The sequence below is a fragment of the Aotus nancymaae genome, unplaced genomic scaffold (genome assembly GCF_030222135.1).
Source record: "Aotus nancymaae isolate 86718 unplaced genomic scaffold, 86718_ANA_hifiasm-v0.15.2.pri h1tg000006l, whole genome shotgun sequence".
Lineage (NCBI taxonomy): Eukaryota > Metazoa > Chordata > Mammalia > Primates > Aotidae > Aotus > Aotus nancymaae.
Genome location: NW_026988417.1, coordinates 76428540 through 76453122, shown reverse-complemented (window position 1 = coordinate 76453122; position 24583 = coordinate 76428540). Strand labels below are relative to the sequence as shown.

At 40.6% G+C, this 24583-nt stretch overlaps 1 protein-coding gene across 1 annotated transcript in view; it reads right to left on the bottom strand.

Annotated features, from left to right (window-relative positions):
- Nucleotides 1–24583, bottom strand: part of GPAT3 (glycerol-3-phosphate acyltransferase 3) — a 73321-nt gene that overhangs the window by 37172 nt on the left and 11566 nt on the right. The window lies entirely within an intron of this gene.

Sequence of the window (24583 nt, the reverse complement as noted above, 5' to 3'; positions counted from 1 at the left end):
GTGACGGATGCTACAAACCACCGTGACACGTATATACCTAGGTAACAAACCTACCGTTCTGCACATGTACCCCAGAACTTAAAGTACAATTTAAAAAAAAAAATCCGCATCCCAGCACTTTGGGAGGCCAAGGCGGGTGGATCACGAGGTCAAGAGATCGAGACAATCCTGGTCAACATGGTGAAACCCCGTCTCTACTAAAAATACAAAAATAATAATAATAATAAATTTTTAAAAATCTGGGCAAATGGATAACTTTCTATTTAAAAAAAATAAAATGTTCAAAGCTTTACTGACACCAAGAGATGAACACGCTAAAGAGAACCATTTGCACAGATGAAATAACGTTGCAGGGCACAAAAAAATACTTACATACCCACCCCTAGCCAACCAATAAGCACCAGACCAGGGCTTTTTTTTCTTTTCTTTTCTTTTCTTTTTTAATAGAGACAGGATTTTGCCATGTTGCCCAGGCTGGTCTTGAACTCCCAAGCTCAGTGATCCACCCGCTGACTCCCAAAGTGCTGGGATTACAGGCATAAGCTCCTGCTTTTGGCCCAGACCTTTTTTTTTTTTAAGGAATTCTACCAAACATTTAAACTGACAAGGGAGGGAGAAACGAAGGAAGATAGGTAAGTACCACACTCATCGCAAGTATAAGAATCAACTGTAAAAATCCTAACTTCAATTTCGGCAGACAACTTCAAGCGTCATATTATGATCAGGTAATGTTTATTCCATAAATGCAAAGATAATTCAAATATTTTCAAAGTTATTAATAAAATTCACCACAATGGATCTAATGGGGGGAATATATCTTCAGCATCAGACATGCTTTAAATGCATGAAAATTTCAACATTCATTCTTAAAATAATAAAACAAGAATCAACAGCTATTTAACATGAGATGGAAAAATAGATCAAAGCCTACATGATCCTTATTGGGAAGACCCTGGAGGCACTGAAGACCATCCACATAGGAATGCCAACCAGCACCACTACTGTTCAGCACTGCAGGGAGCATCAGCCAGCACAACCAGACAAGAGGAAAAAAATGAACTACAAACTGGGAAAGAAGTAAAATGTCAACCAAAGTTGAATAAGAAATGGTAAGCCTATCAATAGCTGAAGATAAAATAATTATATATCTGAACAAAAGGAAATTCGTGAAAAACCATGTACAGTATGAGAATTCTTAATTTTATATCCTTCTATCTTACTAAAATAGAAAGTTTTCCTATACATGAACAACAATTATTTAGAAAATATAATTGAAGAACATGGCCTATTTATAACAGCAACTAAAATATAAAGCTAAGAGGAAATGTACAATACCTGTCTAAGGAAATTTTAAGACATCACTTAAGGATACAAAAGAAAACCTAACAAACGGGGAGAAAATAAAGAAAACCTAAACAAATGGAAAGATATAATATCCTCGGAAAGTAAGACCTAACATAGATAATGTCAAACCTTCCTCAATAAATTTATAAGTTGAATACAACTCCAATAAAAATAGGCCATTGTATTTCCTTGTATCATAGAAAGTTGAATCTAAAGATCATATGGAAAAATAAGTAAACAAGAATAAATAGGAGGCTGGTTGTGGTGGCTTACACCTGTAATCTCGGCACTTTGGGAGGCTGAGGCAGGTGGATCACTTAAGGTCAGGACTTCCAGATCAGCCTGGCCAACCTGGTAAAACCCTGTCTCTATTCAAAAAATAAAATTAATTATTTAATTAATTTTTAAAAAATATTAAAAATAATAAGAACAACTATTCCTACCAGACACTAAAACAACTACTGGCCAGGTGCAGTGGCTCATGCCTATAATCCCAGCACTTTGGGAGGCTGAGGCAGGTGGATCACCTGAGGTCAGGAATTCAAGACCAGCCTGGCCAACATGGTAAAACCCCATCTCTACAAAAATACAAAAATTAGCAGGGTATGATGGCAGGTTCCTGTAATCCCAGCTACTCAGGAGACTGAGGCAGAAGAATCACTTGAGCCTGGGAGGTGGAGCTTGTGGTAAGCTGAGATTTTGCCACTGCACTCCAGCCCAGGCAACAGAGAGAGATTCTGTCTCATAAAAAAAAAAAATCAATAATTAAAATAATATAACAGTGCGTGAGAAGACAAGTACACAAATGAAATAAAATAACTCAGAAACGATCCACATGTATAAACTGGAGGCCGGGCGTGGTGGCTCACGTGTAATTCCAGCAATTTGGGAGGCCAAGATGGGAGGATCATCACCCGAGGTCAGGAATTCAAGACCATCCTGGTCAACATGGTGAAACCCATCTCTACTAAAAATACAAAAATTATCTAGGCACAGTGGTGGGCACTTGTATTCCCAGCTACTTGGGAGGCTGAGGCAGGAGAATCACTTGAACACGGGAGGCAGAGGTTGCAGCCAGCTGAGATCGTGCCACTGCACTCCAGTCTGGGCAACACAGTGAGACTCCATCTCAAATAAATAAAAATATGTATAATGGAATTCTGTAAATTATTAAAGATGCATCTCAAATCAGTTGGTTAGAGGATTTTTTCATAGAGTATTGAGACAACTAGATAGACATCAGGAAAAACACACGAGAATAAATGAATCAAAGATTTAAAAACAAAAATAAAACTCTAGGCCAGGCGTGGTGTCTCACGCCGGTAATCTTAGCACTTTGGGAGGCTGAGGTGGGTGGATCAAAATCCAGAAGTTAGAAAAAGAAAATATTGATAAATCAGACTACATAAAAATAAAAAATGTCTGCATAGTAAGAAGTATGATAAGCACAGGTAAAAATACAAATTGCAAACTGAAACAAATATTTCTTTCACCACAGATAAAAACTAATCCTTTTTTTTTTTCTTTTTTTGAGACAGAGTCTTGCTCTGTTGCCCAGGCTAGAGTTCAGTGGTGTGACTGCAGCTTACTGTAGCCATGACCACCTGAGCTCATGTGATCCTCCCACCTCAGCTTCCCAGGTAGCTGGGACCACAGGGATATACCACCACACCTGGCTAATTTTTTAAGATTTTGTAGAGATAAGGTCTTGCTACATTGTCCAGGCTGGTCTTGAACTCCTGGGCTCTAGCTGTCCTCCCTCCTCAGCCTCCCAAAGTGCTAGGATTATGGGCATGAACCACCACACCCACTACTAATTTTAATATATGAGAAGGTCCTAGAAAACAAAGAAACAGAATAGCCTAATAGAATAATGGTCAAAAAACATGAGTAGATAATTCCCAGAATAATTAATGCAACTGGCCCTTAAATATAAAAACATGTACAAATGCACATTCTTTATCAGAGAAATGCTAATTAAGGCTAAACTGAGTTTCCACTTCCTGTCTTTCAGATTGGCACAAATCCAAAAGTTCGACATATTTACAACATTGGTGAAGCTATGGGGAGACAGACACTCCTAGTGGGAACTCATAGCCCCACTAGCCTCCATAATAGAGGGCATTATGGAGAGCAGTTTGACACTACCAATCCAAATCACACATGTTCTCTGACAGAGCAATCCTATTGCTAAGAATTCATGTTACAGATATATTTACTTCAGCATCCTTTTTTAGCAGCAAAGGTTGGGAACTACAGGCAAATTGAACTATTTGCATTTATATAACAAAATTTCTCCATAAGGGATATGAATGATACACTGACAGATACCAACTTAATAAATAAAAAGCTGTAAACCTTGAAAAAAAAAAAAGACATATACTTACCTTGCAAAGACTTTAAGTACTTTACATATTCTACCAAGCATGTTATTGATTACACATAGCCAAAGCCTGTAATCTCTTTCTGGCATTAATCTCCTTTTTTAACAAAATTCTGTTTTGTTTTTGTTTATCAAAATGATGGCCTCTGGAATTCATTATCAGTTTCTCTCCCCTTAAACCAAGAGTAAACTGCTGGTTGCAAAAGGATACTAGAAATCACCCCCCATAGTGCTGTATTCTCTAATAACTTGAATAAGGGTGTCATTTGCTATGTGTATACACTGTCTCCGAAGTATATTAACTTTTTATAAAGGCCTGACACTAGTTGTATTAGTCTGTTCTCACATTGCTATAAAGAAATACCATAGATTGGGTAATTTGCAAGAAAAGAGGTTTAATTGGCTCATGGGTCTGCAGGCTGTACAGGAAGTATGACAGCATCTGCTGCTGGGCCTCAGGAAACTTACAATCATGGCAGAAGGCAAAAGAGCAGACAGGCACATCACATGGCCAGAACAGGAGCAAGATAGAGAGAGGGAGGAGAGGTGCCACACACTTAAATAACCACATCTTGTAAGAACTCATTCATTGTCATGAGGACAATACCATGGGGATATTGCTAAACCATTCATAAGAACCCACTCCTGTGATCTAATCACCTCCCTCCAGGCCCCACCTCCAACACTGGGGATTATATTTCAACATGAGATTTAGGCTAGGACACACATCAAAACTGTATCATCACTATTCCTCCAAGTTGCTATCCTCTGCATAGAGTGCATTTTCCCAGACACTTCAAGGTAAAAGGAGCCAAAATATCCCACCCACAAAATCTGTCCTCAGTATCCCCTGCATCCTCATGCTTCAGGGTTCACTCCTATTTCTCAGGCGAAATGAGCAGGTATGTATGGCTGTGACATCATTTAAATACAAAAAAAAAATTTTTTTTTTTAATTTTTTAAACAAAAATAAGTAAGAAATGAGATGCCAAGCGTGATGGCTCACGCCTGTAATCCCAGCACTTTGGGAGGCCAAGATGGATGGATTTGCCTGAGCTCAGAAGTTGACGACCAGCCTGGGCAACACAGTGAAACCCTGACTCTACTAAAATACAAAACATTAGCCGGGTGTGGTGGCATGCGCCTGTAATCCCAGCTACTCAGGAGGCTGAGGCAGAAGAATCACTTGAACCTGGGAGGTGGAGGTTGCAGTGAGCAGATTATTGGGCCACTGCACTCCAGCCTGAGCAACAGACCAAGACTCTGTCTCAAAAAAAAAAAAAAAGAAATTTTCCTGCTTTCTTTGCCTATAGAGTAAGTAATCCACATGAGATAGTCCCACGGTTACAGAGATAAGCACTCCCTAAAGAGGATTTAAAAATAAACAGATATTTAAAATTTTTACAGATTTTCTTTAATAAGAAGTTTTTTCTTATATATAATTCTTTTATTTCCATTTAAGCCAATCTTTTTGTTCCATCTCTTAAGAATTTGAGAAAACATGGGTTTCTTCCTCTTTCCAACTTAGTTAACCAGCGTAATATGAGTCATCCCTTGGTTTTTTCTCTAAATTCAATAATCAGCCTTCACAGATGTCATTTACTCATTTACAGTCTTCGATGTGGCCTGCTTTTCACCAGTTTGAGCCTCAGTGTTTCTCCCTAGGGTGGGCAGGCCTTGCCTCCAAGCTTCTCTGGTATGGTGCCCAGGCAGCCCAAACCTGCTCATTTCTTATTTATTTTAACCATTTTTCAGGCTTCAGAATTTCCTGCTTACCACCCTTGATATGAACAGTAAACCTGGGCTTATCTATGCTTTTATATGAAATCCAAACTGCTTGTAGGGGCTCCAAAACCTAATCTTGCCTTCTGACAACCTTATTTCTACATTGCATCCCTTCTATAAACTAAACACATTCCCACTGCTACTTAAGCTATTCCCTCATCACTCCAGTTCAGTCTTCTTACTTTATGCAATCCCAATCCATCTCCACATGACCGGTTCAACACCAACATATCCACCAAAAAACATATTCTAATATCCCCCATCCAAAATGATCTCCTTTCATACTGCATATAAGAATTTTCTTCCTCAAATTAATTATGCTTATATGTTAAATTTAATTATGTTTATATGTTTGCAGAATTTAATAACAAACACTGCCTGGTTCTCAATTGTCACATGGATATTAGTGGTATCTCCTCAACTAGGCTAAGCATTACTTGAGAGCGTGCCCAGTGTCATATAGTTCAGCATATAACCTAGGCACACAGAAGACACTCAGCAAGCATTGCTCATGGCAGAAACCAGGGTGAGTGGTCCAGTCATGGTTGTGTAGTTCAACATGCCGGTTCTGTTATGCACTCTAGCATCATTTTAGGTTCTGTGTTTTGCCTTGTTTTTCACTGTCTGGTTATCTAAACTTCTGCCTTTGCCATTCTGTAGCAAGCCTTTATCACATAACCCAGCCTAGTTTTTGTTAATCCCACTTTAGAGCATCAACTTTGGGTAAACAATCGTAAAAGTAGTCCCACTCTCTGATGGCTCATTCATCAAAACCACCAAGATGACTTCTTCTTTTTAAGACGGAGTCTGGCTCTGTCTCCCAGGCTGGAGTGCAGTGGCATGATCTGGGCTCACTGCAACCTACACCTCCCCAGTTCAAGCGATTCTCCTGCTTCAGCCTCTCTAGTAGCTGGGATTAGAGGCATGCACCATCACACCTGGCTAAATTTTTGTATTTTTAGTAGAGATGGGATTTCACCATGTTGGCCAGACTGCTCTCAAACTCCTGACCTCTGGTGATCCACCCACCTCAGCCTCCCAAAGTGCTGGGATCACAGGCATGAGCTACCACACCTGGCCAAGAAGACTTTAAATTCTATTCCAGTTTTCTACATTGTTTAAAACTCTTAAGAGCATCCAATCAACTACATTGCCCTTTACCTTATGTCAAATTCATCAATACTACCTCAAACAGTAAAACCAAATGCATGCAAAAACTCAACTATTCAACAGCTTTCCCACCTCTGTTAGTGATCCTCTCTGGTACACAGCATGAGAACCCCTATCTATTCTCAGAGGTGGTGCAAAGGCCAACTCCAAAACAGTGAGACGTGAGTAGCCGTCTACTGGACTGCATGAAAGAGGAGTTCTGAGGCCATATCATGGTTTAGGGCAAGCTTGTCTAACCCATGGCCTGTGGGCTGCATGTGGACACTTTGAATGTGGCCCAACACAAATTCATAAACTTTCTTAAAACATTATGAATTTTTTTTGCAATTGTTTTAAGCTCATCAGCTATCGTTAGTGTTAGCGTATTTTATGTGTAGCCCAAAACAATGCTTCTCCTTCCATTGTGGCCCAGGGAAGCCACAAGACTGGGGACCCCTGAGTTAGAGACAGACTTCATCAACTAGTGATGTCTGCCAGGATGATGGCAAGGGAACAGGCAGAATGGATCTGATGACCCTGTTACTTGGGATTAGAATACAATCAAAAGCTTTACTAAAATAAAGGTACCTTCAATATTTCCATTTCTACATGGTTTGCATGTCGGTAATAGAATAGTTTGCACCCCTCCCCTTTTTTATAACTGAGTAATTTTCTGCTAGCATCTCTCAGTTATCAAAACCAAATTAAAAGTACTGCCATAGACTAAATGTTTGCATCTCCCAACACTAATGTGTTGAAACCTAATCCTCAATGTGAGAGTGTTTGGAGCTGGGATCTCTGAGAGGTAATTAGATCATGAGGGTGGAACCCTTATGAATGGGACTAGTGCCTTTATAAGCATGGTCCTGCCGGGTGCCATGGCTCACGCCTGTAATCCCTGCACTTTGGGAAGCTGAATCGGGCAGATCACGAGGTCAAGAGATGGAGACCATCCTGGCCAACATGGTGAAACCCCGTCTGTTACAAATACAAAAAATTAGCCAGGCATAGTGGCACAAGCTGGTAGTCCCAGCTACCCAGGAGGCTGAGACAGGAGAATCGCTTGAACCCGGGAGGTGGAGGTTGCAGTGAGCCTAAATCGTGCCACTGTGCTCCAGTCTGGGCAACAGAGCAAGACTCCATCTCAAAAAAAAAAAAGAAAAAAAAGAAAGGTCCTAAAAAGATCCCTCACTCCTCCTATCATGTGAGGTTTCAGCAAAAGGACAGCCCTGTACAAATTAGGAAGCTGGGCCTTGGCTTGGGCTTTCCAGCCTCCAGAACTGTGAAAACTCAATGTCTGTTGTTTATAAGCCACCCACTCTATGGTATTTTGTTACAGCAGCCTGAGTGGACTAAGACAAACACTAAGCTAGAAAAAGTAAATTAACATTTTTGGGGGAAAGGTAGATGAGAGAATCTATTTCTTTTTTCATCATTACATATTCCAGTAATTCTCCAAAAACTTACAAAATAATCAATGATGATTATAATAGGGAAATTTTAACCCCAAATATAAGTATTAACCACATAATTAACTGTGAATTTTCATGCATAAATGGAGGTGGGGTGGAGCTGTGGACACTAACCTGTTGTCAGTTAACACTGGGAAAAAAAAACTGTTGAAAATAACAGCCAAAAAAAAGAGACTAACAGGCAAAGTTCCTTTTTTTTTAGTGTTTTTTTTTCCTTTTTTCTTTTTTTCTGAGTCGGAGTTTCACTGTGTCACCCAGGTTGGGGTGCAGTGGTGCAATCTTGATTCACTGCAACCTCCACCTCACGGGCTGAAGTGATTCTCATGCCTATGCCTCAGCCTCCCAAGCAGCTGGGATTACACCTGTGCGCCACCATGCCCGACTATTTTTTTGTATTTTAGTAAAGATGAGGTTTCACCATGATGGCCAGAATGGTCTCAACAGAGTTCCATTTTAACAACTAACATCTTTTTTTTTTTTTTTTTGAGACAGTCACTCTGTCACCCAGACTGGAGTGCAGTGGTGAGATCTCAGCTCACTGCAACCTCAGCCTCCCAGGTTCAAGCAGTTCTCCTGCCTCAGCCTCCTGAGTAGCTGGGATTACAGGCGCACATCACCACATCTGGCTAATTTTTGTATTTTTAGTAGAGATGGAGTTTCACCATGTTGGCCAGGCTGTTCTTGAACTCCTGATCTTGTGATCCACCAGCCTCGGCCTCCCAAAGTGCTGGGATTACAGGCATGAGCCACCACGACTGGCCAACGACTACCATCCTAACAACCCACTCAACACACTATTGACCCACATCTTGGCTGGCAGCCCACATTATCTCTGTTGATTTGGAAACAGCTAATTTGATTAAACAAGAAATCCCACAACAGAGATGCATTCATAAAACTCCACTGTCAAATGAAACATCAATTCACTTAAAATGTCAGCCTTGTGGTTTGTCATTTATGCACGGTATCTTTGATTGGAATGTTAAATAATCTTTTTTTTTCTTTGAGACAGAGTATCTCTCTGTCGCCAGGCTGGAGTACAGTGGCATGATCTCAGCTCACTGCAACCTCCGCCTCCTGGGTTCAAGTGATTTTCCTGCCTCAGCCTCCCAAGTAGCTGGGACTAAAAGTGTGTACCCCCACGCCCAGCTAATTTTTTGTATTTTAGAAGAAACAGGGTTTCACCATGTTGGCCAGATGGTCTCAATCTCCTGATCTCGTGATCCTCCTGCCTCAGCCTACCAAAGTGCTGGGATTACAGGCATGAGCCACTATGCCCGGTCTGTAATGCTAAATATTCTTAATAGATTTGTTTCTTCAAAAACTTCATTGATGACTTGAGGATGAACTGTTATGAGTGTCCTGGTAAGTGACTATATAATAAGAAAAAAACAAATTGACTTTTCTTCTGCTATACTCTCACCACAACACAGAACACTCCTGTGACCCCAGATGTGTGGGTTTTCTCCCACACCAAACAATTCTCCAACACCAGCTAGATGTCCCATAATTCAATTAAATTTTGACACTATCTACCTGGATTTAGAGTCAAATCCCACAAATGAAGGGCTGAGTTCAAAAGACCGCCTCCACTTCAGGTGTCAATCGCAAGTCCAAGCCTTTGGTACTTCTGATCTACCAGCTATAAATTGAGGGTTCCCACAGCCCCTTTCCTCAGGTTCAGTCATTTGCTAGAATGGCTCACTGAACTCAGTGTAACACTTTACTTACTAGTGCTGATTTATTACAAAGGATATTTTAAAGCAGACAAATGAACAGCCAGATGAAGACTGCACAGATGACAAGGTGCAGAATGTCCCTAGCACAGAAGCCTCTGTTCCCATGAAGCTGGGGTGCACCTCCCACCAGGCACTTAGATGTGTTCAACAACCTAGAAGTTCTCTAAACACTGTTTTTTTGAGTTTTTATAGAGGCTTCATGACATCGCATGATTGATTAAATCACTGCCCTTTGGGGAGCAATGTGGAGGGGAGCTGAAAGTTCCATCCCTCTAATCACAAGTTTGGCTCACCTGGCAATCAGCCACCATCCTGAGGCTTTCGAGGAGCTCCCAGCCACCAGTCATCTCATCAGCATACACAAAGACACTATTGTTTATCACTGCAGAAATGCCAAAGGTTCTAGATGTGCCAGGAAAGGGGGAGGGGACAGAAATCCAATACATATTTCTTCTTGTGTCACAGTGACAAAGCCAACTCTCAAAAAAGGAGGTCGAGCATGGTGACTCACACCTGTAATCCCAGCACTTTGGGAGGCCGAGGCAGGTAGATCACCTGAGGTCAGGAGTTCAAGACTGGCCTGGCCAACATGGCAAAACCCAGTCTCTACTAAAAATACAAAAATTAGCTGGGCATGGTGGCACATGCCTGTAGTCCTGGCTACTCAGGAGGCTGAGGCAGGAGAATCCCTTGAACTGGGGAGGCAGAGGTTGCAGTGAGCCAAGATCACACCACTGCACTCCAGCCTGGGTTACAGAGCAAGACCTCATCTCGAAAAAAAAAAAAAAAAAAAAAAAAAAAAAAGGAGCTTTCATTCCATTTGTAGAAGAGTCACCTTAAACATCAAAGGGAGAATCAGAAGGTATGGACCAGAGGAGCTAGTAAGGAAGGCATAGTAAGAGAGTAATAGAAAGTTTCGGAAGATCAAAAAAAGAGAGAGAGAGTAATAGGAAGAGGTAACAGGGACTTTTGAGTAGAACAGAAAAACTGGGATTCTTTTCAAGCTGCCTTTGACCAGCCATGCAATGTAGAGCAAGTAAAATGACAATTAACAAGACCCCTTCATACATAATAAATAATTTGGCACAGTGGGGCCAATGTTCAACAAGTGGTGGTGATTATGATTGTTATTATTGATAGGTTCTTGCCTAAAATATAGAAACAAAATAAAAAAGATTTGAAGTTTTAATTGGGATTTTTCTCTGGGGGATAAAGATACCAGGAGAGGGCCAAGTGTGGTGGCTCACGCCTGTAATCCCAGCACTTTGGGAGGCCGAGGCGGGTGGATCACTTGAGGTCAGGAGTTCAAGACCAGCCTGACCAACGTAGTGAAACCCTATCTCCATAAAAAGAGATACCAGGAGATATGCAGAGGGTGGGGAGGCTGGTTTTGGGAATACTTCTAAAAGGACAAGCTGGATTTTCAAGATGGTAGATACTAGCTACCCGCTCCTATCGATAGTGAAGAGAACTTCCCTGAATAAATAAGACAGTCAGTCTTTAATCCAAGCACTTTGGGAGGCCAACCTAAAGGATTACTGGAACCCAGGATTTCGAGACAAGTCAGAACAACATAATGAGACCTCACTTCTACAAAAAGTAAAAAATTAGCCGGGCTTGGTAGTGCACACCTGTAGTGTGCACACGTTGTTGGTTGTCGCAATGGGAGTGTGCTACGGTCAGTCATCTACTGGGTAGAGGCCAGAGATGCTGCTAAACATCTCACATTGTACAGGACTGCTCCCCACAACAAAGAATTACCCAATCCAAAGCATCAGTAGTGCCGAGGGTGAGAAAACCAGCTCTTAGAGGTCATGTATTTTTATTAAAAACTCCTTTGTTCCATAGGTTTCAGTTGAAATTCCAGGCACCGGTCAGGCTGAATGGAGATGTGTTTTGGAGCAAATAACCATCAAATCACACCCCAAGAAAGTACCTATCTTCCATTCATATATAACTAGTTCTACTTGTCAGAATGATTATTGATGTTTTATTTGGTTGGGGTTTTCTATTTTTTATGATTAAAATATAAATTTAACCCCCATAAACGAGTTGACAAAGGAAAAAAGATATACTCATTGTCATACTTGCTTCAGGTATATATAAATTTTTATTTTATTTTATTTCATTTTTAGACTGAGTCTCACCCTGTCACCAGGCTAGAGTGTAGTGGCACAATCTCACTGCAAACTCCACCTCCTAGGTTCAAGCAATTCTCCTGCCTCAGCCTCCCGAGTAGCTGGGACTACAGGCACATGCCACCACGTACAGATAATTTTTTGTATTTTTAGTAGAGACGGGGTGTCACCATGTTGGCCAGGATGGTCTCAATCTTTTGACCTCACGATCCCACCATCTCAGCCTTCCAAAGTACTGGAATTACAGGCATGAACCACCACTCCCAGCCCAGGTGTGTGTGTGTGTTTTTGAGATAGTTTTGCTCTTGTTACCCAGCCTGGAATGCAACAACCCGATTTTGGCTCACCACAACCTCTGTCTCTCAGGTTCAAGCGATTCTTCTGCCTCAGCCTCCCTAGTAGCTGGAATGACAGGCATGTGCCACCACGCCCACCTAATTTTGTATTTTCAGTAATGATGGGGTTTCTCCATGTTGGTCAGGCTGGTCTCAAACTCCCGACCTCAGGTAATCTGCCCGCCTCGGCTTCCCAAAGTGTGAGGATTACAGGCGTGAGCCACTGTGCCGGGCCCCAGCCCAGATATATTTTAAAGAAAAACAATTACAGATACAGTTAGAGCCCTTCCTCACCACCTGTTGCCCTCCCTCCAAAAGATAATCACTCCCAGCCAAGCATGATGGCTAACACCTGTAATCCCAGCACTTTGGGAGGCCAAGGGAGGAGGATCACTTTGACCAGGAGTTTGACATCAGCCTGGGCAACACAGCAAGACCACTCTCTACCAAAAAACAAACAAACAAAAAAGTTTTAATAAAAAATAAATTTAAGGGATTTTCACCAAGATCGCCAAATAGGAACAGCTCCAGAGTGCAGTTCCCAGCGAGAGCAACACAGAAGATGAGCGATCTCCACATTTCCAACCCAGGTACCAGGTTCATTTCAATGGGACTGGTTGGACAGTGGGTGTAGCCCAAGGAGGGCAACCTGAGGCAGGGCGGGACACTGCCACAACCGGGAAGTGCAACTGGACAGAGGATCCAGGACTCTTCCCTCGGTACTTCAGTTCAGATACTGCACATTCCCATCACCTTTGCAACCCACAGACAAGGGATCCCCGACAGGCTAAAAAGGGCCATGGGTTACTAGCACAGATCTGAGTGGCAGCTCCGGCCTGCCGCGCTGCAGGTTGCCAGCACAGATCTGGTCAGACGTTTTGGACCAGCGCCAAGTGTGCCTGCTGGACGGAACTCCCTGCTCCCCAGAAAGAGGGGGAGCTAAAAGCAGAGAGGCAGGTGATGTGGCTTGGCAGGTCCCACGCCCACAAAGACTGGCAAACTGAAGCCCTCTCGCTCAAGAGTTTGGCACCCAGCACAGCAGTTTGAGCTCAACCCAGGACAATTGAGCTCAGTGAGGGGAAGGGCGTCTGCCATAGCTGATCTTACCTGTGTAAACAAAAGCCAGAGGAAGCTTACACAGCAGCTGGATTGACCCCGTGGCAGCCCAGCAGCACCCCTACAGGCAGACAAGGGACAGAATGCCTTCTCAAATGACTCCCTGAATCCTGAATAACAAAAAAAGATGCCACATTCAGGAGAGCTCTGCCTGACAACTGGTGGGTACCCCTCTGGGACAAAGCTACCAGAAGAAAGATCAGGCAGCAATCCTTGCTATGCTGCAGCCCCTGTGGGTGATCCCCAGGCAAGCAAGGTCTGGAATGGACCTCCAGCAGTCCTACAGCAAAGGGAACTGATTGTTAGAAGGAAAACTAAAAAACAAAAAGAAATAGCTTCAACGTCAACAGAAAGGATGTCCACTCAGAGACACCATCCACAATCACCAACTTCAAAGATCAGGAAGATGGTAAGAAACCAGTACAAAAAGGATGAAATCATCAAAGATCAGAATGCCTCTCCTCCTCCAAGGATCACAACCCCTCACCAGCAAGGGAACAAAACAGAATGGAGGTGGAGATGAATTGACAGAAGCAGGCTTCAGACAAACATCTCTGAACTAAAGTAACATGTTCTAACCCAATGCAAAGAAACAGAAAACCTTGAAAAAAGGCTAGACAAAATGCTAACTAGAATAACCAGCTTAGGGAAGAATACAAATGACTTGATGGAGCTGAAAAACACAGCACAAGAACTTTGTGAAGCATACAAAAGTTTCAATAGCCAAATCGATCAAGCAGAAGAAAGGATATCAGAGATTGAAGAGCAACTCAATGAAATAAAATGAGAAGTCAAGATTAGAGAAAAAAGAGTAAAAAGAAATGAACAAAGCCTCCAAGAAATATGGGATTATATGGAAAAGACCTAATCTACGCTTTATTGGTGTACATGAATGTGACCGGGAGAATGAATCCAAGCCAGAAAACACTCTTCAGGATATTATCCAGGAGAAATTCCCCAGCCTAGCAAGGCAGGCCAACATTCAAATCCAGGAAATACAGAGAACACCACAAAGATATTCCTCAAGAACAGCAACCCCAAGGCACATAATCATCAGATTCACCAGGGTTGAAATGAAGGAGAAAATGCTAAGGGCAGCCAGAGAGAAAGGTCAGATCACCCACAAAGGGAAGCCCATTAGACTCACAGCAGATCTCTCGGCAGGAACCCTACAAGCCAAAAGAGAGTGGGGCCAATATTTATTCAACATCCTTAAAGAAAAAAACTTCCAACCCAGAATATCATATCCAGCCAAACTAAGCTTCATAAGTGAAGGAGAAATAAAATCCTTTACAGACAAGTAATTGGTGAGAGACTTTGTCACCACCAGACCTGCCTTACAAGAGCTCCTGAAAGAAACACTAAACATGGAAAGGAACAACCAGTACCAGACACTGCAAAAATGTAGCAAATGGTAAAGACCATCGACACAATGAAGAAAATGTATCAACTAATGGGCAAAACACCCAGCTAGCATCAAAATGGCAGGATCAAATTCACACATAACAATATTAACCTTAAATGTAAGTGGCCTAAATGCACCAATCAAAAGACACAGACTGGCAAACTGGATAAAAAGTCAAGATCCATCAATGTGCTGTATTCAGGAGACCCATCTCATGTGCAAAGACACACATAGACTCAAAATAAAGGGATGGAAGATTTACCAAACAAATGGAGAGCAAAAAAAAATCAAGAGTTGCAATCCTAGTCTCTGATAAAACAGACTTTAAACCAACAAAGATCAAAAGAGACAAAGAAGGGCATTACATAATGGTAAAAGGATCAATGCAACAAGAATAGCTAACTATCCTAAATATATATGCACCCAATACAGGAGCACCTAGATACATAAAACAAGTTCTTAACGACCTACAATGAGACTTAGACTCCCACACAATAATAGTGGGAGACTTTAACACTCCACTGTCAATATGAGATCAACAAGACAGAAAATCAACACGGATATCCAGGACTTGAATGCAGATCTGGACCAAGCAAACCTAATAGACATCTACAGAACTCTCCACCCCAAATCCACAGAATATACATTCTTCTCAGCACCACATCGCACTTACTCTAAAATTGACCACATAATTGGAAGTAAATCACTCATCGGCAAATGCAAAAGAATGGAAATCATAACAAACAGTCTCTTAGACCACAGTGCAATCAAATTAGAACTCAGGATTAAGAAACTCACTCAAAATCGCACAACTACATGGAAACTGAACAACTTGCTCCCCAGTGACAACTGGATAAACAATGAAATGAAGGCAGAAATAAAGATGTTCTTCAAAACCAGTGAGAACAAAGACACAACATACCAGAATCTCTGGGACACATTTAAAGCAATGTCTAGAGGGAAATTTATAGCAATAAATGCCCAGATGAGAAGCAAGGAAAAATCTAAAATCAACACCCTATCATCAAAATTGAAAGAGGTAGGAGAGCAAGATCAAAAAAACTCAAAAGCTAGCAGAAGATAAGAAATAACTAAGATCAGAGCAGAACTGAAGGAGATAGAGACACAAAAAAACCCTTCAAAAAAAATCAATAAATCCAGGAGCTGGTTTTTTGAAAAGATCAACAAAATAAATAGACTGCTAGCCAAACTAATAAAAAAGAAAAGAGAGAAGAATCAAAAAGATGCAATAAAAAATAACAAAGGGGATATCACCACTGATTCCACAGAAATACAAACTACCATCAAAGATTACTACTAACAACTCTGTGCACATAAACCAGTAAATCTGGAAGAAATAGATGAACTCCTGGACACTTACACCCTCCCAAGACTAAACCAGGAAGAAGTTGAATCCCTGAATAGACCAATAACAAGGTCTGAAGTTGAGGCAGCAATTTAAATGTAATCCCTCACATAAACAGAACAGAAGACAAAAACCACATGATCATCTCAATAGATACAGAGAAGGCCTTTGACAAAATTCTACAGCCCTTTATGCTAAAAATTCTCAATAAACTAGATATCGATGGAACATATCTCAAAATAACAAAAGCTGTTTATGACAAACCCACAGCCAACATCATACTGAATGGGCAAAAACTGGAAGCATTCCCTTTGAAAACTGGCACTAGACAAGGATGCTGTCTCTCACTACTCCTATTCAATATAGTATTGGAGTTTCTAGCCAGAACAATCAGGAAAGAAAAAGAAATAGAGGATATTCAAATAGGAAAAGAGGAAGTCAAATTGTGTCTATTTGAAGATGACATAATGGTATATTTAGAAGACCCCATCATCTCAGCCCAAAATCTCCTTAAACTGATAAGCAACTTCAGCAAAGTCTCAGGATACAAAATCAATGTGCAAAAATCACAAGCATTCCTATACACCAATAACAGAATTAAAGAGAGCCAAATCAAGAACGAACTGCCATTCACAATTGCTACAAAGAGAATAAAATACCTAGGAATAAAACTAACAAAGGATGTAAAGGACCTCTTCAAGAAGAACTACAAACCACTGCTCAAGGAAGTAAGAGAGGACACAAACAGATGGAAAACATTCCATGCTCAAGGTTAGGAAAATCATTATCGTGAAAATGGCCATACTGCCCAAAATAATTTATAGATTCAATGCTATCCCCATCAAACTACCATTGACCTTCTTCACATTACTGGAAAAAAACATTTAAACTTCATATGGAACAAAAAGAGAGTCCTCATAGCCAAGACAATCCTAAGCAAAAAGAACAAAGCTAGAAGAATCACACTACCTGACTTCAAACTATACTACAAGACTACAGTAATCAAAACAGCATGGTACCGGTACCAAAACAGAGATATAGACCAATGGAACAGAACAGAGGCCTCGGAAGTAACAACCATCTACAACCACACATCTACAACCATCTGATCTTTAACAAATCTGACAAAAACAAGCAATGGGGAAAAGATTCCCTGTTTAATAAATGGTGTTGGGAAAATTGGCTAGCCATGTGCAGAAAGCTGAAACTGGACCCCTTCCTTACAATTTATGCTAAAATTAACTCCAGATGAATTAAAGATTTAAACATAAGACCTAACACCATAAAAACCCTAGAAGAAAATCTAGGCAATACCATTCAGGACATAGGCATAGACAAGGACTTCATGACTAAAACACCAAAAGCAATGGCAACAAAAGCCAAAATAGACAAATGAGATCTAATTAAATTTAAGAGTTTCTGCACAGCAAAAGAAACATCATTAGAGTGAACCAGCAACCAACAGAATGGGAAAAAAATTTTGCAATCTACCCATCTGACAAAGGGCTAATATCCAGAATCTACAAAGAACTAAAGAAAAAAATAAACAAACCCATTCAAAAGTGGGCAAAGGATATGAACAGACACTTTTCAAAAGAAGACATTTATGAGGCCAACAAATATGAAAAAATGCTCAGCATCACTGGTCATTAGAGAAATGCAAATCAAAACCACATTGAGATACCATCTCATGCCAGTTAGAATGGCAATCATTAAAAAATCTGGAGACAACAGATGCTGGAGAGGATGTGGAGAAATAGGAACACTTTTACACAGTTGGTGGGAGTGTAAATTAGTTCAACCATTGTGGAAGATAGTGTGGCAATTCCTCAAGGATCTAGAAATAGAAATTCCATTTGACCCAGCAATCCCATTACTGGGTATATACCCAAAGGATTATAAATCTTTCTGTTATAAAGACACATGCACATGTATGATCATTGTGGCACTGTTTACAATAACAAAGACCCGAAACCAACCCAAATACCCATCAATGATAGACTGGATAAAGAAAATGCGGCATATATACACCATGGAATACTAAGCAGCCATAAAAAAAGGATGAGTTCACGTCCTTTGTAGAGATATGGATGAATTTGGAAACCATCATTCTCAGGAAACTGACACAAGAACAGAAAACCAAACACCACATGTTCTCACTCATAGACAGGTGCTGAACAATGAGAACACTTGGGCACAAGGAAGGGAACATCACACACTGCAGTCTGTTGGGGGATGGGGGACTAGGGGAGGGACAGCAGGGGGTGGGGAGGTTGGGGAGGGATAACATTGGGAGAAATGCCTGATGTTGATGACGGGGGGATGAAGGTAGCGAACCACCATGGCATGTGTATACCTATACAAGAATCCTGCAAGATCTACACATGTACCCCAGAACTTAAAGTACAATAAAAAAATAAAATAAATAAATAAATATATAAATTTTAAAAAAGAAATAACCACTGTCTTATAGTATATATCATTTCCATACATATATTTATCTACATATATTCACATAAATGTATAGTATCTACTTGTGATTCTAAATTTTAAATAAATGTTATTATGCTATACATTTTCTTTTCTCTCAACATGGTTTGAAATTCACTTCCTTTTTTTTTCCATGTAAGTCTAGTTACTTCAATTTAACTGCTTCACAGTATAAATAAAGAAGTTCACATATTAACTTTCCTCCTGATGGATTGTCTCCACATTTTCATTAGTTGTAAACACTTGTAACATGTCACCTAATACAAACATGCTGAGACTCTGAGTACATTTGATATTTTAGGAGAAGTAGACTATGGGATCATCACATAATTTTCTGGTGTTTAACTTTGTTAGGTATTGCCAAATTGCTCTCCAAAGTGATTGAAGTAAATTTTCTTTTCTTTTTCTTTTTTTTTTGAGACGGAGTTTCGCTCTTGTTACCCAGGCTGGAGTGCAATGGCATGATCTCGGCTCACTGCAACCTCCACCTCCTGGGTTCAAGCAATTCTCCTGCCTCAGCCTCCCGAGTAGCTGGGACTACAGGCGTGCACCATCATGCCCAGATAATTTTTGTATTTTTCGTAGAGACGAGGTTTCACCATGTTGAAACAGGATGGTCTCGATCTCTTGACCTCGTGATCCACCTGCCTCGGCCTCCCAAAGTGCTGGGATTATAGGCATGAGCCACCGTACCCAGCCTTTAACTTTTCATTATATTGTACATAAAAAAATACAAATGACTAACCTGTTGGTTTTCAAACAAAAGAATCAAATTTTAGCCTTCTACAGAGCTATGTTAAGATGTAAAGATTAAAATGCATGGTATTCTAGTGAGTTTTATCAGAATCACTTGCTATTAAGTAATTTTTGTTCCAAGAAATAAAACTGCACCCCTACCTCCACAAAAACCTCCACATTTCCAACTTAAAGCACTGCAAAAATTAAAATATAAATGTTTTTGTGAACCATGACTGAAACTCAATTCAAGCAAATCAATAAAAAAATTTTTTGAGACTGTTAGGGAAATCTAAATATGAATAATATATGACATGATATTAAGAAATTATTGTTTGTTAAAGGGATAATAGCATTGTGGTTGTTTGAAAAAGTCCTTTAAATATGTGTTAAAAGACATGAGATTTTTGTATTTAAATTTTAAAACTTTAGCAAAAAAAGGAGAGGGTTCATAAGTGAATCGAGCATGGCAAAATCTTGACAAATGCTGAATCTGGTGATATGGGGCTCATTTACTATTTTCTCTACTGTCAAGTATGTTTGAAAATTATCATCATCCCCATCAGACACAATATTCATAAACAGGGATAGACCAATGCAAGCGGGGAGACATTTGGTCAGGCTAAAGAAAAACTCAGCTGGGTGTGGGGGCTCACAGCTGTTATCCCTGCACGTTGGGAGGCAGATGCAGATGGATTGCTTGAGCCCAGGAGTTCAAGACCAGCCAGAGCAACATGGTGAAACCCTATCTCTATATTTTTTAAATTAGTTATAACATATTTTTTAAAAAAGAAGAAAAACTCAGCTGGGGATGGTGGCTTACACCTGTAATCCAAGCACCTGCTGGGGGGCTGAGGCAGGAGGATCACTTAAGCCCAGGAGTTCAAGACCATTCTGGGCAACATAGTGAGACCTCATCTCTATTTAAAAATAAAAAATGGGCTGGGCATGGTGGCTCACACCTGTAATCCTAACACTTTGGGAGGCCGAGGCAAATGGATCATTTGAAGTTAGGAGTTTGAGACCAGCCTGGCCAACATGGTGAAGCCCCATCTCTACTAAAAATACAAAAATTAGCCAGGCGTGCTGGTCCATGCCTGTAATCCCAGATACTTAGGAGGCTGAGGCAGGAGAATCGCTTGAACCCGGGAGGTGGAGGTTGCAGTTAACTGAAATCACACCACTGCACTCCAGCCTAGGCAACAGAGCCAGACTCCATCTCAAATAATAATAATAATAATAATAATAATAAATACATACAAAAATTAGCCGGGCATGGTGGTATACCCCTGTAATCTCAGCTACTCAGGAGGCTGAGGCAGGAGAATTGCTGGAACTCAGAAGGCAGAGGTTGCAGTGAGCCAAGATTGTGCCACTGAACTCTAGCCTGGGTGACAGTGAGACCTCATCGTAAAAATAATAATAATGATATATATTTCATATACTAATACATAATAATTACATATATACACACACATGCAAAATAAAAAAGAAAGCCTCAATCTATAATCCTTCCAACCACATAACTGGATTGTATTGCTCTCTACAAGTAGCTAGTCAAGTTTCTGTATTTTATCAATAAGATAACCCCATTAGATGCATTGTACTTCATATTCTTGAGGGCAACACATACTGGTTTGTATTCACAGAGTTTATACCATTAAATCAAGTTAGCTAATTTAAACTATCAAAAATAACCTGCCCAAGACAAAATAAGTATATAAAAATACTCCCCAAATTTCTTTTTTTTTTTTATGGGTCTCACTATTTTGCCCTGGCTAGGCTCAAACTCAAGATCCTCCTGCTTCAGCCTCCCAAGTATCTGGGACTATAGGCATGCATGACCCCACCTGACTTGATATTTCTCAAACTTCCGTCACAAAATATGATCCCATATTTTCTGTGAATGTATAAGACATTAATGTTCATGTAACCAATATACACAGGACTTCAACTGGCTACTCAATTGCTTCACAGAAAAAAATTCCCAAAGTAAAATTAGAGGGCCATGTTAGGCAACCTGAATTCTCTCTGAATAGGCATAGCAACAGAAGTTTCACCTTAGCATCTTGTCTTTTTTGAGCGTTTAGGTGGACAAAGGGGCAGAGACGGGGACATGAGATACAAGGCTGAGAGAAGTTTAGCACAGAGGCTAAATCAACAGCTGGCCATGCGATCACAGTCTTCGTGTGTGGTGCTGTTGGAGCAGGGCACGGTGCAGGACTTGCAATGGCTTCGTGCACTTTGTGGCCAACAATGCTGAGTCATGCCAGCATCAACCTCTAAGGGAATAATGCCAAAAGGACAAGCCTCCGCCTCTACATATTTGTGGTGTTTATGACTCACTCCCAGGTAAATGCAGGCCTTTATTCAGGCTTGCTGACTTTTCTTGGTAATCATTTAAAATGTCCTAGTGTCATAAGGCAATTAGAGTAGAATTCTTCTTGAGTCACTAAAATTACATAATTACTAATATTAATCACAATTACTATCAAAACTACGAACCGATTTAAACCTAACAGCATCATAATCCCTGGAAATCAGATGCCCAAAAGTAAGGCTGGTGCCTCTTAAACGTCAAATGATCTTCTTTCCCAAAGAATTTGGAAAGAAAAAAAAAAAAGTCAAACAATCCTTCGTATATTTACAACAGGCTAAAATAAAAATTGCTAAGATCTCAGTCAGACCAAGTCCCAGGGTCCAAGGACATGCATTTGTCCTATGGCTGGAGCGACAAAAGCACAGCTGATAAAAAGAAGCAAACGAGCCATTATTCTTGCATTTTCTTGTCCTGACCTTCTATGCTGTAGCTCTAGCACTACTGCTTTCAGAGGACAAAACTAGAGTAGAAGGGTAACTCTATATTCTCCACTGAAGTTCAGTGCTCAGAATAACAGAGTTACTTGAAGTGGGGAAGAAGATTTACCTTTATCATTGTGTTAACAATGAGGAAAAGTCCTTAAGCTTAGAAGAGTAAGGTATGGCCAGGCACTATGGCTCATGGCTGTAATCCCAGCACTTTGGGAGGCTGAGGCAGGAGGACTGCTCGAGGCCAGGAATTTGGCACAATATAGCCAGACCCCATCTCAAAACAAAACAAATAAAAGGAGAAAAAGAGGAAGGTGAAGGTGCAATAATGGAGCTTCTTAACGAGATTTATGCATAATCATATCTGAAGCACAATAAATTAAACAGCTTTTAAATAAAAGACACAGCAGACTATGGCTAAAGACAGAAGAGCCGGGCACGGTGGCTCACGCCTGTAATCCCAGCACTTTGGGAGGCCGAGGTGGGTGGAGCACGAGGTCAAGAGATTGAGACCATCCAGGTCAACATGGTGAAACACCGTCTCTACTAAAAATACAAAAAATTAGCTGGGCACGGTGGTGTGTGCCTGTAATCCCAGCTACTCAGGAGGCTGAGGCAGGAGAATTGCCTGAACCCAGAGGGGGAGGTTGAGGTGAGCCGAGATCGCGCTATTGCACTCCAGCCTGGGTGTCAGAGTGAGACTGGCTCAAAAAAAAAAAAAAAAAAAAAAAAGACAGAAGAGAATTACTTAACCACAAAGATAATTTGCCTAGGCTCAGCTTTCAGCTGGCTTATTCAATAAAAGCATAGAAGAAATACAGTGCAAGAGGGATTCAACTGGGAAGAGAGACTTGAAATGCATTTCAAAAAAAAAATGTGTTTCACTAATTGAAAGAGCAGCAGAAGGAAGTTTTTCAGTGCAGAAAATAAGCATAACTCTCCCTCTCAGCTCCTCAAAATCTACTTTCAGGACTGTATCATTCAGAGACATCTCAAAATTGTACCCACACCCCAGGGTACTTGGCCTGCCTGTGACCCTTGCCTAAACTTTGACTGGAACAGAGATGTGGTGCTCTCAAGGCCAAAAACTGCACTAGCCAAGCACACAAGTACTAAATGTTTCATCATCACCCGCTATTAGTCTGTCTAGGATTGTGACCCTGCTTCTCCAATGACTACATATACTAGTATGTAGCAACAGGGCACACACCCCTTACTTAATACCCAGGGGTATTAAGTACCCCTGGACACCTAAGCACAAAGTCAGGAGAGGAGTGGAGTTGCATACCATGCACAGCTGTGAGATTAGCAGAGATGAAAGTAGTACATATCAGAGCTGAAATTAGATCTCACACTGTCCTTTGCTTATGCACCTATTTCAGTATTTATGACAGTGGTCTGTCCGATGCCTGTCTCCCCACAGGGACCATGATTTAATCAACTTTGGATCCTTTGTCAACCCTACATGTTGCAGATGTTCAATAACTATGAGAGTCAATTTCTAATTTCACAGGCTAAAAGGAATGGTAGACACTCTGCATTAAATATGACAAATTTTACAGGTATCAGCCTTACTCTAAAATATTATGATTTATATTTTCTCCTCCTGTTCACTTCCATTCTTTCCTGGAGACACCATGGAAAAGACAAACATCAAAAACACAAAAAGCAGACATTTGACAAAAATTATAATAAAAAAATAGTAATCAAACAAGTATAAATATTCAAAAAGTTGTCATTTCCATATAGGCTAAAAAAAAAAAAAAAACCCATGCTATGGGACACTCTCATCTAGTGATTTTTTTTTTAATCCCATCACCTATCAAATTGAAACACTTCGTGGGCGGGTATGGTGACTCATGCCTGTAATCCCAGCACTTTGGGAGGCTGAGGCGGGCAAATCACAAGGTCAGGAGTTCCAGACCAGCCTGGCCAACATGGCGAAACTCCCTCTCTACTAAAAATACAAAAATTAACCAGGCATGATGGCGTACACCTGTAATCCCAACTATTCAGGAGGCTGAGGAAGAATCTCTTGAACCCAGGAGGTGGAGATTGCAGTAAGCCGAGACTCCATCTCAAAAAACAAAAAGAAAGAAAATCATAATCCAATTATACAAAAATGCTCAAATGTTTTCAGTCTAATATTTTGTTATTTCCAAAACTCATTATACAATACAATTTCTACAATTCCTTTTAGAAAAGCTTCCAGAACATAAATTCCTTCTAATGAAGTGTTTAATAGTTTGACTTTTTTTTTTAATAGGGTCTCACTGTGTTGCCCAGGCGAGAGTGCAGTGGCATGATCATGGCTCACT